Here is a 13,350-nt window from a genome sequence, read left to right as displayed (position 1 = left end):
TCCCATAAGGCATTCGGAAGAGCGTTCCAGAGACGGCCACCTGAATAAACTAGACTAGACTTAAATAAGTCTATCCTAGGAAGAGGAGTGTTAAATTTCATAAGGTCAGTGGTGTGAATTCTTCAAAGAGAACTTTGAACAAATGGTTTGGGGTAGAGTTTCGGATATAATTTTATGCATAAAGATTCCTTTGTTAAAAAGCAGTCTTGACTTTAGAGGTAAGATCCCTAAATGTATGTTGTCTAACTCTGTGAGGGTAGTGTGCTTTAGTAATTCTACTTTTAGCGCTCTTTTATGTAATCTGCTAAGTGGTTTTAAGGAATTTTCACTTGCTGAGTCCCATAGTGTGGATGGACAAGTTAAGGTTCTAAATTGCCTATATTGGACATGACTTGGTTTATACGATAGTTTAAAAAAAAAATAATAATAAAAAATAAAAATCGGGAGCTGGTTAAAAACGGGAGGATGACGGGAGTGGGGGTGATAAGATATTTTAAAGAGATCTGCTAAGATTGGATAAAATCGAGTACTTTGTATCACCTTAGTATAAGTGGGGTCCACATACGTAATCTGGGGGGATGGGACGATAAAATGAGTGTTTATTTCATCCAAATGATTTTTAAAAGTTATAAAATCAGAGCCACATTTGATTAATACCGGTTAAAAGTGATAAAATCAGAGCCACATTTGATTAATACCGGTTAAAAGTGATACAATCAGAGCCACATTTGATTAATACCGGTTAAAAGCAGGTGTGCGTGCTGGGAAACAGCACCCCAATATCGAGAAAACCTTGATTTTTCTTCACATTATTTACAAGGTGCCCAACTGCTGGCCTGTCTACAAAGCACATATAGACAGCACAACACATTTTTCATTCACACACACACACACACACACGCACACACACACACACACACACACACACACACATGTATGTTAATACACCAGATATAAGATATATGCTTTGACCGGCGATAGAGTGGATGCGTAATCAATAACAGATTGAATATGAGCAATGAAGAATAACTTTCTGGTGTGGCAGTTCAGGAAGTATTTAATTCTAGATAAGAGATACACTTTCTTTCACACCACTTTACTAAGTTGCTTTATGTGGGTTGACCAAGACAAGTTGTTATCAATATTAACACCCAGCAGTTTGTGATGGTCGACTTTTTCCACTATTTCACCATCTATCATTAAAGCAGGACCAGCTGAACAAATATTCTGGTGTTTTTGTCTTGTTGTTATGACCATTATATTTGGAGAGAGAGAGAGAGAGAGAGAGAGAGAGAGAGAGAGAGAGAGAGAGAGAGAGAGAGAGAGAGAGAGAGAGAGAGAGAAACTGAGACAGAGAGAATGTAAATCTGACTAAAAGAGCACTGTGCTGTGCAAAACTGTGCCGTATGATTCCATAGTGAAGCAATTATGATTTTATATGTTATCACGTGTTTTGCTTCAAATTCGTTTCTCGTTCAATTAAATGCAAACAGTCCGCTTGCAGGACATCAAAAATGGTGGCTTGTTACTGAAAACTTATGTGTTTGCAATTCAACATCAACGAAGAATCAAACTGTGACTTTTGTCGAGATATACCCTCCCACAGTTTATAGGAGTTCCCAATGGAGACAAACACCAAGAAATCCACTGGTACAAAACTCTTTATTATTACTAACTGAAAAAATCATGAATGTTTGTTTGTTTGTTTGTTTGTTTGTTTAACGCCCAGCCGACCACGAAGGGCCATATCAGGGCGGTGCTGCTTTGACATATAAAATAAATCCCTGCGCTTTGAACTGTACCCACGGAATACGCGCGATATACGCCTCATATTGATTGATTGATTGATTGATTGACATATAAAGTGCGCCACACACAAGACAGAAGTCGCAGCACAGGCTTCATGTCTCACCCAGTCACATTATTCTGACACCGGACCAACCAGTCCTAGCACTAACCCCATAATGCCAGACGCCAGGCGGAGCAGCCACTAGATTGCCAATTTTAAAGTCTTAGGTATTACCCGGCCGGGGTTCGAACCCACGACCTCCCGATCACGGGGCGGACGCTTTACCACTAGGCCAACCGTGCCGAATCATGAATGTCGTCTTCATCTCTTTTACTACAAGTGGAATGTGGCTGTTGAAATTTGGGTCTCATATACAATGTGCGTCAATTATAAATATAAAACAATCACTGCGAACAGTATCACTTCAACATACTTAAGTATATCAAAGTATGTTTTTTGTGTGTTAAGAATGAGCATGACCATAGTGATGTGGTGAATCAATACTGATAGTAATAAGGTTATAACAGAGTGAATATACATGTGAGTATTCATCCAGCCGAATAGGGATAAAAGGTACGAAAACCGTAAACTTAAACTACGTTTGACAATTTCCTTTACAAGTTTGCAACACGGACCTAAGCTCAGAGTTTAACAAACGTAATTAGGGGAAGGGCTCCTAATATGGACCGGCTCCTAATATGGACCACCTCCTGTTCTGACAAACTAACGGCGCTAGAGCGCTAAAAACAATTTCATTCGCTGTATTCACCCTCTCTGGATAACTTGCACATGTCAAAACAGTTGCAGAAACACAAACCTGAAAACCGTTAGGCTTTTTCTCTTTTTTTCACTTTTGGCAGCGTCCACTCTAAATTTGCCGCCTAAAACGGACTCGTTTCTGCCCACAGCCAAAGCTATTATCACACAAAAATTGCTATTTATGACAGCTAAGACCGTATTTGTTACATTTTAGCAGTTTTGACCCCGAGTTTCTACTGCAAACAAAAAATAATAGCAAAATATCAAAGTATGAGTGAGTCTCCTAATATGGACCACCTTCAACAAATCGAAGAAATTAAAAGTTAAAGGTTATTTTCATTAATTCATTAAGAAGCTTGCTGAAAATAACCTATAACTAGCCCTCGAGATTTCAAAATAATATAACAAATAGTCTTCTTTTCGTAGAAGTTCATAATTTCACTTATTTTCACTCTGTTTTTGATAAGCTTCTTTAGTTTCCTGGTGTGCTTCAAATAAGGCTCTCATCAACCCGAAACAGATAAATCTAAAGCATCTTTTAATTAGTCTGACTTGCACACTAAGTTGTATCATGTTATTTTGAGGTATAGGGGGCTTTTTACGGTGATTCGTGTAGGCCGCTTTACTGGTCCATATTAGGAGCCTGGGCGCCTAATATGGATCATTTGTGATTTTGTCTGTATTTAATTTTTGCTAAATGTCTATCAAAGCTATTTTACTCTTATTATGCCTGACGGTTAACCTAAGAGAGAAGGACTACCAAACACAAAATGAAACTTCTTCGCAAGAAAACAAGCTAGTTATCAGCATGAAACAAAAAGTGGTCCATATTAGGAGCCCTTCCCGTACTGCAAATGCTGCGGCTTTGCATTCTAAACCGAAGCTTCACAATACAAAAATTTATCCAGTTCTTTCAGGCATTCGCTAAATGTTGCACTCAGCTTGTTTCTTCCATCGAAGCTCTGAAACAAGCGAACATTTGTCCAAGCGCTGAGCAACATTAAAACGAAGCTCGCGATCAGAACTCCAGTGTTTACATGGCTTTCTGCAAACCCGACCCGAAAGAATTCCTCGGTGGTGATAACGAAACAGATGAGCCTCAAAAAAGGGCCTTTCTCCATCCCAATCCCTGTCGACGTAGAAATGCTCGTTTCTGGACAAACGTCATGAAAGTCGTTCAGAAGTCGAGATGCCTTGCGATGGATCTTATTTCTCCAGACGAGCGCGTAGGTAGAAAGAAGAGATCCGAGAGCAACCTCCAAGCCCCCGACCTTGCTTCCTTCTGGGTAGACTGTGGTGCTTGCCACAAACAGGCAGACTGTTTAAAACACAGCAGGGAACAAAATCACAGCATAGGCAGTGACAAGATAACAACAAGATATCATACTTTCTCGTGAAAACCTTCATGCCAAACATCAAAGATCGGTCAAAGCTTTTAAAATGGAATCAGATCGCGATATCGACCTTTTACTTGGGCCAGAGATTCTATAGCTATAGCTATACACTACCTCTGCTCGGACATATCCCACTAATTTATAAACCAAACAATGCATGGCATATACCACAAACCAACATTCTGGCCGCTTCTTGCTTAACTTATTTCGTTCGGCTTTTATTTTATACCACTACTACTGACGCTTTATGTCAAAAGCTGCCATTGGTAGATTTTTTACCTCTCAGGACCAAAAGCTAACAAGAAGAGCAAACGCTCGATCGAGTCACTTTCGCAGTTCTGAATATTATATGAGGCATCAGATGGACAGGAAGAAATTGCTATTCACAACACAATGAGTCACGTTCACATAAAATTTGAGCCCGGTCACTTTTATAGTTTCCGAGAAAAGCCCAACGTTAAGTTGTGTGTTGCCGAACAGAAAAGGCTAGTTATCTCCCTTGTTTTTCTGATAACGTTCGTAAAAGGCTACAGATGTAAATACTTTGATGTAAAGAATAATCCTACAAAGTTTCAATCACATCCGATGAACTTTGTCAAAGATATAAAATGTCTAATTTTTCCTTTGACGCTGACCTGTGACCTTGAAAAAGGTCAAAGGTCAACGAAACCATCGTTAAAGTGTAGAGGTCATTGGAGGTCACGACTAAACAAAATATGAGCCCGATCGCTTTGATAGTTTCCGAGAAAAGTCCAACGTTAAGGTGGTGTCTACGGACGGCCGGCCGGACAGACTAACACTGACCGATTACATAGAGTCACTTTTTCTCAAGTGACTCAAAAATCAGCACGCAAGCTGGGGCTTTAACGTGCTATAACAAAGACGAACACACACACACACGCAGTAAAGAGAGAGAGAGAGAGAGAGAGAGAGAGAGAGAGAGAGAGAGAGAGAGAGAGAGAGAGAGAGAGAGAGAGAGAGAGACAGAGAGACAGAGAGAGAGAGAGAGAGAGACAGAGAGAGACAGATCAAATCAAATCAAATTTTATTTTACGAGGGTTGTGGCATAAGCAATATAAACGAGCTTCTTTTCAACCAGCCCTCGCCCAGAGAGGGACTAATTCTTCAGAGAGAGACAGAGAGAGACAGAGAGAGAGGGAGAAAGAATGTACACCTCACCTGGATGTGAAAAACATGCATTCATCGCCTTTCAACTATGCCGCACATACTGAGATCACGTGTCAACTGTCTAAGGAGGGGTGGGGGGGGGGGGGGTCACCCAAATCGTTGGTAACGTAACCATATATTCAGTGCTGCGTCTGTCTAAATTTCTATACAGATCAATTTATTTTTTATTTGGCTCTGTTGTGTTTCTAACTCAAGTTTCCAATTGACAGTATGCGCGTTTTGTATAACTCGATTAAGAATCTGATACGGCATATGAGGAAGCTAGTATTTGGTTTCACCCATTCAGATGCCATAAGCCTATTTCAGTTGTAAACTAGAATCGGTTTGTACTAAATGTTTTCTACTTCTATGCTTTTGTAACTATGCACGCTACACTGTTGAGCCTTTCTTGTCGAGCTCCTCTTAAAAGACAGGAACAAAAGATGAACTTTTGGACGCTTTTTGCATTGCAAGTTTTCCAAAACGATTAGCTTTGCCTGTATCAAGTTTTGTATTTTGTTTTTCGATACATCCGCCAATGGCTATTTAATCCGGCATCGAACGCTGAAGAAGAAGAAGAAGAAGAAGAAGAAGAAGAAGAAGAAGAAGAAGAAGAAGAAGAAGAAGAAGAAGAAGAAGAAGAAGAAGAAGAAGAAGAAGAAGAAGAAGAAGAAGAAGAAGAAGAAGAAGAAGAAGAAGAAGAAGGAGGAGAAGGAGAAGGAGAAGGAGAAGAAGAAGAAGAAGGCTAATTAATGAGAGTGACGTACCTGCACCAGCAAACGTCAGGACACCTCCCGTGATCCTGAATGCTGCTATGCGCCGGAGATGTCTGTCCAGCGGCCGAGTAAGTGCGATAATCTGGCCTCGAAGGTCGAACAAAGTTTGTCGTTTATCTGCCTTAGCCGACATATTCCGAACTCGTAGTTGCTTAGGCTAGAAAAAAACAAGTCGCGTAAGGCGAAAATACAACATTTAGTCAAGTAGCTGTCAAACTCACAGAATGAAACTGAACGCAATGCCATTTTTCAGCAAGACCGTATACTCGTAGCATCGTCAGTCCACCGCTCATGGCAAAGGCAGTGAAATTGACAAGAAGAGCGGGGTAGTAGTTGCGCTAAGAAGGATAGCACGCTTTTCTGTACCTCTCTTTGTTTTAACTTTCTGAGCGTGTTTTTAATCCAAACATATCATATCTATATGTTTTTGGAATCAGGAACCGACAAGGAATAAGATGAAAGTGTTTTTAAATTGATTTCGACAATTTAATTTTGATAATAATTTTTATATATTTAATTTTCAGAGCTTGTTTTTAATCCAAATATAACATATTTATATGATTTTGGAATCAGAAAATGATGGAGAATAAGATGAACGTAAATTTGGATCGTTTTATAAAAAAAATGTGGTTTTTTTACAATTTTCAGATTTTTAATGACCAAAGTCACTAATTAATTTTTAAGCCACCAAGCTGAAATGCAATAGAGAAGTCCGGCCTTCGTCGAAGATTGCTTATCCAAAATGTCAATCAATTTGATTGAAAAATGAGGGTGTGACAGTGCCGCCTAAACTTTTACAAAAAGCCGGATATGACGTCATCAAAGGTATTTATCGAAAAAAAGAAAAAAACGTCCGGGGATATCATTCCCAGGAACTCTCATGTAAAATTTCATAAAGATCGGTCCAGTAGTTTACTCTGAATCGCTCTACACACACACACACACGCACAGGTCGACACACACACACACATACACCACGACCCTCGTCTCGATTCCCCCTCTATGTTAAAACATTTAGTCAAAACTTAAATGTAAAAAGAAGAAAGATCAAGATTATGACATGATGATGATCAGCATCATCGTCCTCGTCATCATCGTTGTCGTAGTCATCATACTCTTCATCATCGTCGTACATCATTGTCGTCATCATCATCATCACTGTACATTATTGTCGTCGTCATCATCGTCGTCATTATTATCATCATATTCTTCATCTCCTTTAATATCATCGCCGTACATCATTGTCTTCGCTGTCATCATCATATCATTCAAAGAACACTGAGATGTAACCAAATTGACTCTGAACGAGTGAGTGAGTTAGCGATTGACTAACAGATTTTTAATGTTTGATACACAAGTATAGAGGTTTTAGACGGAAGCTAGTCGGTAATTCTGTCCTTATCATATCTACAACACACACACACACACACACACACACATCATCAGTCGCACTCCAGAAAACTGACACAAACTGAACAAGCGCAATTTAAGACATACCTTCACCTGAAAATGCAGATTTGTCGAATGTTTATAATATCCTCGGTGAAAATGCAAATAGACGTGTACGCCAGTGTTGTTATGGGTAAAAAAACTAAACACATACACACACAAACGGGGTTTTTACGCATGAGAGGTTTGTGAAAACCACACACTGAAAATGCGCAGTGCATGCAAGGGGGATTCCCGAATATCATTTGTTTACTTTCTTTCTTTTGCAGAAATACAGGTGCTTGATGGCCGATATGCGACCGGATGATTTGCTGAAGGCAGCCAAAAGTTTTTTCCCTTTTTTTCCCCTTTTTTCTGTCAATTTTTTTCCATTTCTTAAACAAATTTGTTTTTCTTTCTTTTGTGTGTGTGCGTGTGTGTGTGTGTGTGTGTGTGTGTGTGTGTGTGTGTGTGTGTGTGTGTGTGCCGGTGTTTGTGTGTGTGTGCTCGCGCGCGTGTGTGTGTGTGTGTTTTGTCTCCCGCTGTTAATTAGAAACACGTCAATCAGGTTCAACTTCGAATTTTCGGGTGTATCTGCAATTGCGCGAATGTTGTTCCCCTGTGACTCCGGTCGGCATTTCCTGATCGAGACTGAGCGGCAAGAAGAGAGAGTAATATTTTGTCAGTCTGGGACAACCGGAACATGTTTGCAGGGTGGCTAGTGACTACGGTATACATGCATGTACCTGCCAATGGGCTATGGGAAAAATTTACAAACAATATTCATTTTGCTTGCACAACTGTCCTATGCCTGTGCGTTGGAAAAGTAGGCCAGGCTAAACTTGTGACTTGATATATAACTATGTTAATTTAAGATAAGAGAGTTTTGATTGGTTCGCTATATTTGATTCCACGTACGTAGTTGCCCTAGTTTTCAACTCAGTCTAGGCCTAAGCCTATTCAGCTTGTTTTTAATCCAAACATACGCTGATAGCATAACCAGCACGGACCATTTCCGGAAAACACTAAACTCGTCACGGTTGATGTTGTTGGATTGTATACTAACATTCCCCACTCGGACATCAAGACAGCTATCAAGGAGGAGCTAGACTCCAGACCACAGGGTGATCGGCCACCAACAGAGACTATTGTCAAAGTTGCAGATCACGTACTAACTAACTATGTCTTTACATTTGAGGATGAAGTGTATCAGCAGATTCACGGAACAGCGATGGGGACTCCAATGGCACCATCTGTGGCTAACCTGTTCATGGCCGCACTGTAAAGAAAACTATTCCAACAAAGTCCAGTGCCTGTGAATTCTGAAGTCTGGAGAAGATACATTGATGACATCTTTATGCTCTGGACAGGAACAGATGATGACTTAGACTCATTCTTAAAACACATCAACTCCCTTCATCCTACCATCAAATTCACTCACCAATCATCGGTACAAAAAGTCTCCTTTCTAGATATTTCAGTCAGTCTGAAGGATGGATACCTTCAGACTGACCTGTACACAAAACCTCGGGCCGATAGCCATGCCTACCTGTGCCAGAACTCGTGTCACCCAGCTCACGTCAAACGAAATTTGCCCTACTCACAATTTCTGAGACTTAAAAGACTCTGCTCAGAAGAGGAGCAATTTAAACAAAGGTGCGATGAGATGGAGAGACAGTTCTGTGCCAGGGGGTACAGCAAAAAGACTGTTAAAGATGGCAGGAGGAAAGCTTCAGCTAAAATCAGAAAGGAGACTCTTTCATATCGCAAAAAAACTCACACAAACAGAGTCCCTTTCGTCATCACTCATCACCCACTCAACCCTCCCCTCGGCCAGTGGTTGCATGGTTTACAGGAAAGCTTGATCAGCGAGAGTGAACACATGAAAAACGTTATGCCTGAAACGCCCATCTGTGGGGAGAGAAACTGTAAGAGCATACGCAATGACCTAATGCCTACAGTTCTTCCTCCTAATCACGATAACAACCCTGGGTGTTTCAGGTGTGAGCGTAAAAAATGTATCATCTGTGAAAAACACTTGATTGAGTCCACAACATCAGTTCAATTCATGTAAAACAGGTGAAACTTTCACTCTTAAAGAACACTTCTCCTGTGACACAAAAAACATCATCTATCTCATTTCGTGTAAAAAAAATGCCACAGTGCCCAGTACGTGGGGCAGACTCAAAACAGTCTCAGAGAAAGGTTCTATCTCCACCGCTCACACATTGGGAAGAACACAGGTACTCTTCTCACAGTGCACTTCAACCAGCCCGACCATTCTCTCGGTGATATGGAGTGCACTGTGATCGAAAGAGTCTTTTGTTCGACCCGGGATGAGAGATGGAAAAGAGAGTCTTTCTGGATTGCAAAATTAAAAACTTTGGTGCCGAGTGGACTCAATTCTGATCCGTAAACACTTTATTACAGCTTTCGTTTAGACCATGCAATTTGTGTGTGTGTGTGTGTGTGTGTGTGTGTGTGTGTGTGTGTGTGTGTGTGTGTGTGTTAGAGAGAGATCGAGAGAGAGAGAGAGAGAGAGAGAGAGAGAGAGAGAGAGAGAGAGAGAGAGAATATGAATTTGTCATAGAATATGGTTGTCGGAATGTAAAGTCCATGAGCATCAAGATGTCTAAATTTAGTGTATCTTCTCTATCGGTCTTCGAATACATATAGTTGCGATACATATTGTTTATGTATTGTGTCCTAAGGGTTACGTGTTGTATCTTTATACTAACCTTTGGCATAAAAAATGCGTTGAAGTGCTTACGCAAGTGAAGAGACATTGGAAGGATAGTTTTGCCTGTTCACGGCGCGAAAAAGTATCCATTTAGTTCGAACTTTGACATTACGTCACCAGCGACAAATACGTCACTACAAGATAGGTATACCTTTGACGTAATAACTTTGGAATTCGCACGTGTACATTTGTTTTGATTACAATCAAAACGAAAGTAGATCTTAGCTTGAATGTAAATTTTATCTTTGAAATATTTGCTTTGTGAGTCGTAACTGAATTAACCATGGTATTGTGTTGCTTAGTAATTGATGCATGAATTGGTGTCTCGCAGAATTACACGCCCCTGAGGTCGAAAATTTGGGCTGCCACTTGAAATTCTTTGTTTGGCTTTTCTTTTCCTTGCTTTTGTTATATATATATATATATACTAGAGACTCTAAAGGCCTAACCATACCACACTGCCGAACTGAACTGTTCAGACACTCATTTTTTGTAAAGACAGCTCAGGAGTGGAACCATCTAAGCGAGGAGGTGATAGGCTGCACATCAGCAAAAGCCTTTTCTAAGGAAACCTCCCTCCTCTCTCCTCCTCTTTTTAGGCCGCTGCGCCCACCAGTACCGTCGCATATATAGTCAACTTGGCTCCTGCGACGTACCATACCAGAACCAGAACCAGAATACCCGGCTTCGCCGGGTGGATCGCGAGACAGAGTAGCGGTTCGCCGGCTTAGAGCACGTGTTGAAAATTTTCATCCACCAGTTTGTGCCCGGGGTCCACCTGAATATGCCCACCAAATTTGATGCAGAATATTTACGATATCACAAACAGAACTCTACAATCCACAGGTGTTGCCTTGCGAGCTATAAATAGCTCACAACTTCTAAGGCGAACAACTCTGCAGTTTGCTGTGAAGGGCGACGGTAGTCTCCCTGTCACACCCGCCCCCGTTTGAATGAACTTTGTCCCCAAAGATCCGAACCATGGACCCCCAAGCTTAGGTCCCTCCCAGATTCGTGGAATGGGAACAGCACGAAAATGATTCAGTGGCCATAATGCCATTCCTGAACATATTATGTCGAGTCCCATCCCTGCCAACGACGCCGAATGTAACCAAGTGCCGAAACACCACAATCACCTTTGGAGGCAAAGTCCACTCAAACAGGTTTGAGAAATTTAGAGCTTATCTCTAAGCCCTTTCAAAACTGTTATGGCTTCTCAAAGGAAGGCCAGAACATACTGACACACCAAAGCCGCCAGACCACATCACAAACAGAACTCTACAATCCACAGGTGTTGCCCACACACACACACACACACAGAGAAGCCGTATATATATATATATCTTTATCTATAAATATATAGAGATAGAAGCAGTATTCTTTCTTCTTTCTTTATTTGGTGTTTAACGTCGTTTTCAACCATTCAAGGTTATATCACGACGGGGAAAGGGGGGAGATGGGATAGGGGAAAGGGGGGAGATGGGATATAGCCAGAGACTGTAGAGTACACAGAGACGCTTCATTCGGCGCTGAAAATTGAAACAGGAAGCCCTGTGGCGCCACCACGCGGAAACATGTAAAAACCTACTTTCCCTTTCCACAGCAGTAGCGATATCGTGCAGCACAACCATGGCCGCACCAAAAAGAAAACACAGCGGGGCATGGTCTTTGGCCATCAATTGCTCAAACTCACATGCCAAAGGCTTCAGGATGTTCAAATTTCCTGAGGAAGAGAGCAAGTGAGGATTGTTTTTTTTCTCTCGTTAAATGTCGGAAAATCAGTAAAAAGTGTAGCGTCGAACTGCGTGTATTCTACCAGAACAGAGAAAACACACACTGTACACAAGCTCAACAATGTGATTGCGCAGTTGTTTAATTAACATCAGGCTTAATTTTGTTTTGAAGGACAACTGAACAATTGATTCTATTCTTCGTCCAAGCGCAAAAGTCGAAAACTTCTCAAACTAGAATACTTGTGACGATGCTGTTCAAAGCCGTCATCCAGTCGGTCCGTACCTCGTTAATTCATCTCAATTCATGTGTGTGTGTGTGTGTGTGTGTTTGTGTGTGTTTGTGTGTGTGTGTGCGTGCGTTTGTGTGTGTGTGTGCGTGCGTTTGTGTGTGTGTGTTTGTGTGTGTGTGTGTGTGTGTGCGTGTGTGTGTGTGTGTGTGTGTGTGCGTGCGTGCGTCAGTGTGTGTGCCGTGTGTGTAACTGACTCAGAGAGAGAGAGAGAGAGAGAGAGAGAGAGAGAGAGAGAGAGAGAGAGAGAGAGAGAGAGAGAGAGAGAGAGAGAGAGAGAGAGAGAGAGAGAGAGAGAGAGAGAGAGAGAGAATGACAATGACAATGACAAATCTTTATTTTTCGAGGGTGACAAGAATAAGCATAGATATGCTTTTTTGCATCTGGCCCTCGCCCTAAAGAGGGACAAAACTATTTTACTATAATTATGACTAGGAAAAAAAAGAGAGAGAGAGAGAGAGAGCTTTCTGAACAAGAAAGAAGCAACCGATAAGAAATAAGACAATCATCGATCGATCAAGATTCTTTAATTAAAGTCAGCTAGGTCACAATAATGTTGTTTAAGTTGCTGTATTTTACAGTTTTCCTTACATGATAATTTCTTAGCACCGTGCAATTGACTACCCATTTCACTTTAGAGGTGCTGGGACGACGCCAAGTTGACTAAATGCCTTAGTTACCGATTTGACCGGGAACTATTTCGTTAACGATTTATTCCTGACATATTTTCTCAGGCTTAAGTGACCATGTATACAGTATGTATTTGTATTTGACTAAAACACACAAAAATAACGACGGTTAGTTCGTGAAAAGACACTGACTTGAATCATGTTTGCATAACTACAGTGATGCAGCGGGTATTGCCGCCTAAGTAAATTTGATTTAATTTTAATCTACACCATTTTCTGCGGTGTTTTTATGGTCATTTAAAAAGGATGTTCACAAACAAACATATTTTTTCGTTCAGTTACTTTTTGCAGCACTGTCAGCCGGACAGAACAGACAGTATGTTAATATAAACGTGATATAAACACAGCCGACAGAAGCTGCTATACGCGAACTTCCTTGTGCGGCAGGGAGTGGCTCTTTTCCCGCGCGCTGGCTGGCCGGTCTCACTTTCGCACCGCAGCGCAAAGAAGGATGAAGCGTCTCTGTATACTCTATAGTCTCTGATATAGCCACTTGTTAATTGTTTCTTGTTCACAAAAGCACTAATCAAAAAATTGCTCCAGGGGCTTGCAACGTAGTACAATATATGACCTTACTGGGAGAATGCA

General features: G+C 41.1%; 1 long non-coding RNA gene across 1 annotated transcript; it reads right to left on the bottom strand.

Annotated features, from left to right (window-relative positions):
- Nucleotides 1-1,256: 1,256 nt before the first annotated feature.
- LOC138947587 (uncharacterized) lies at nt 1,257-7,502 on the bottom strand. Its single transcript, XR_011449721.1, has 3 exons — nt 7,383-7,502; nt 5,877-6,042; nt 1,257-3,866 (listed from the first exon to the last, which is right to left on the bottom strand). It is a non-coding gene; the product is annotated as an uncharacterized lncRNA (long non-coding RNA).
- Nucleotides 7,503-13,350: the final 5,848 nt, after the last annotated feature.

The sequence above is a fragment of the Littorina saxatilis genome, linkage group LG14 (genome assembly GCF_037325665.1).
Source record: "Littorina saxatilis isolate snail1 linkage group LG14, US_GU_Lsax_2.0, whole genome shotgun sequence".
NCBI classification, from domain to species: Eukaryota; Metazoa; Mollusca; class Gastropoda; order Littorinimorpha; family Littorinidae; genus Littorina; species Littorina saxatilis.
This window is presented reverse-complemented; position numbering and strand designations above follow the sequence as displayed.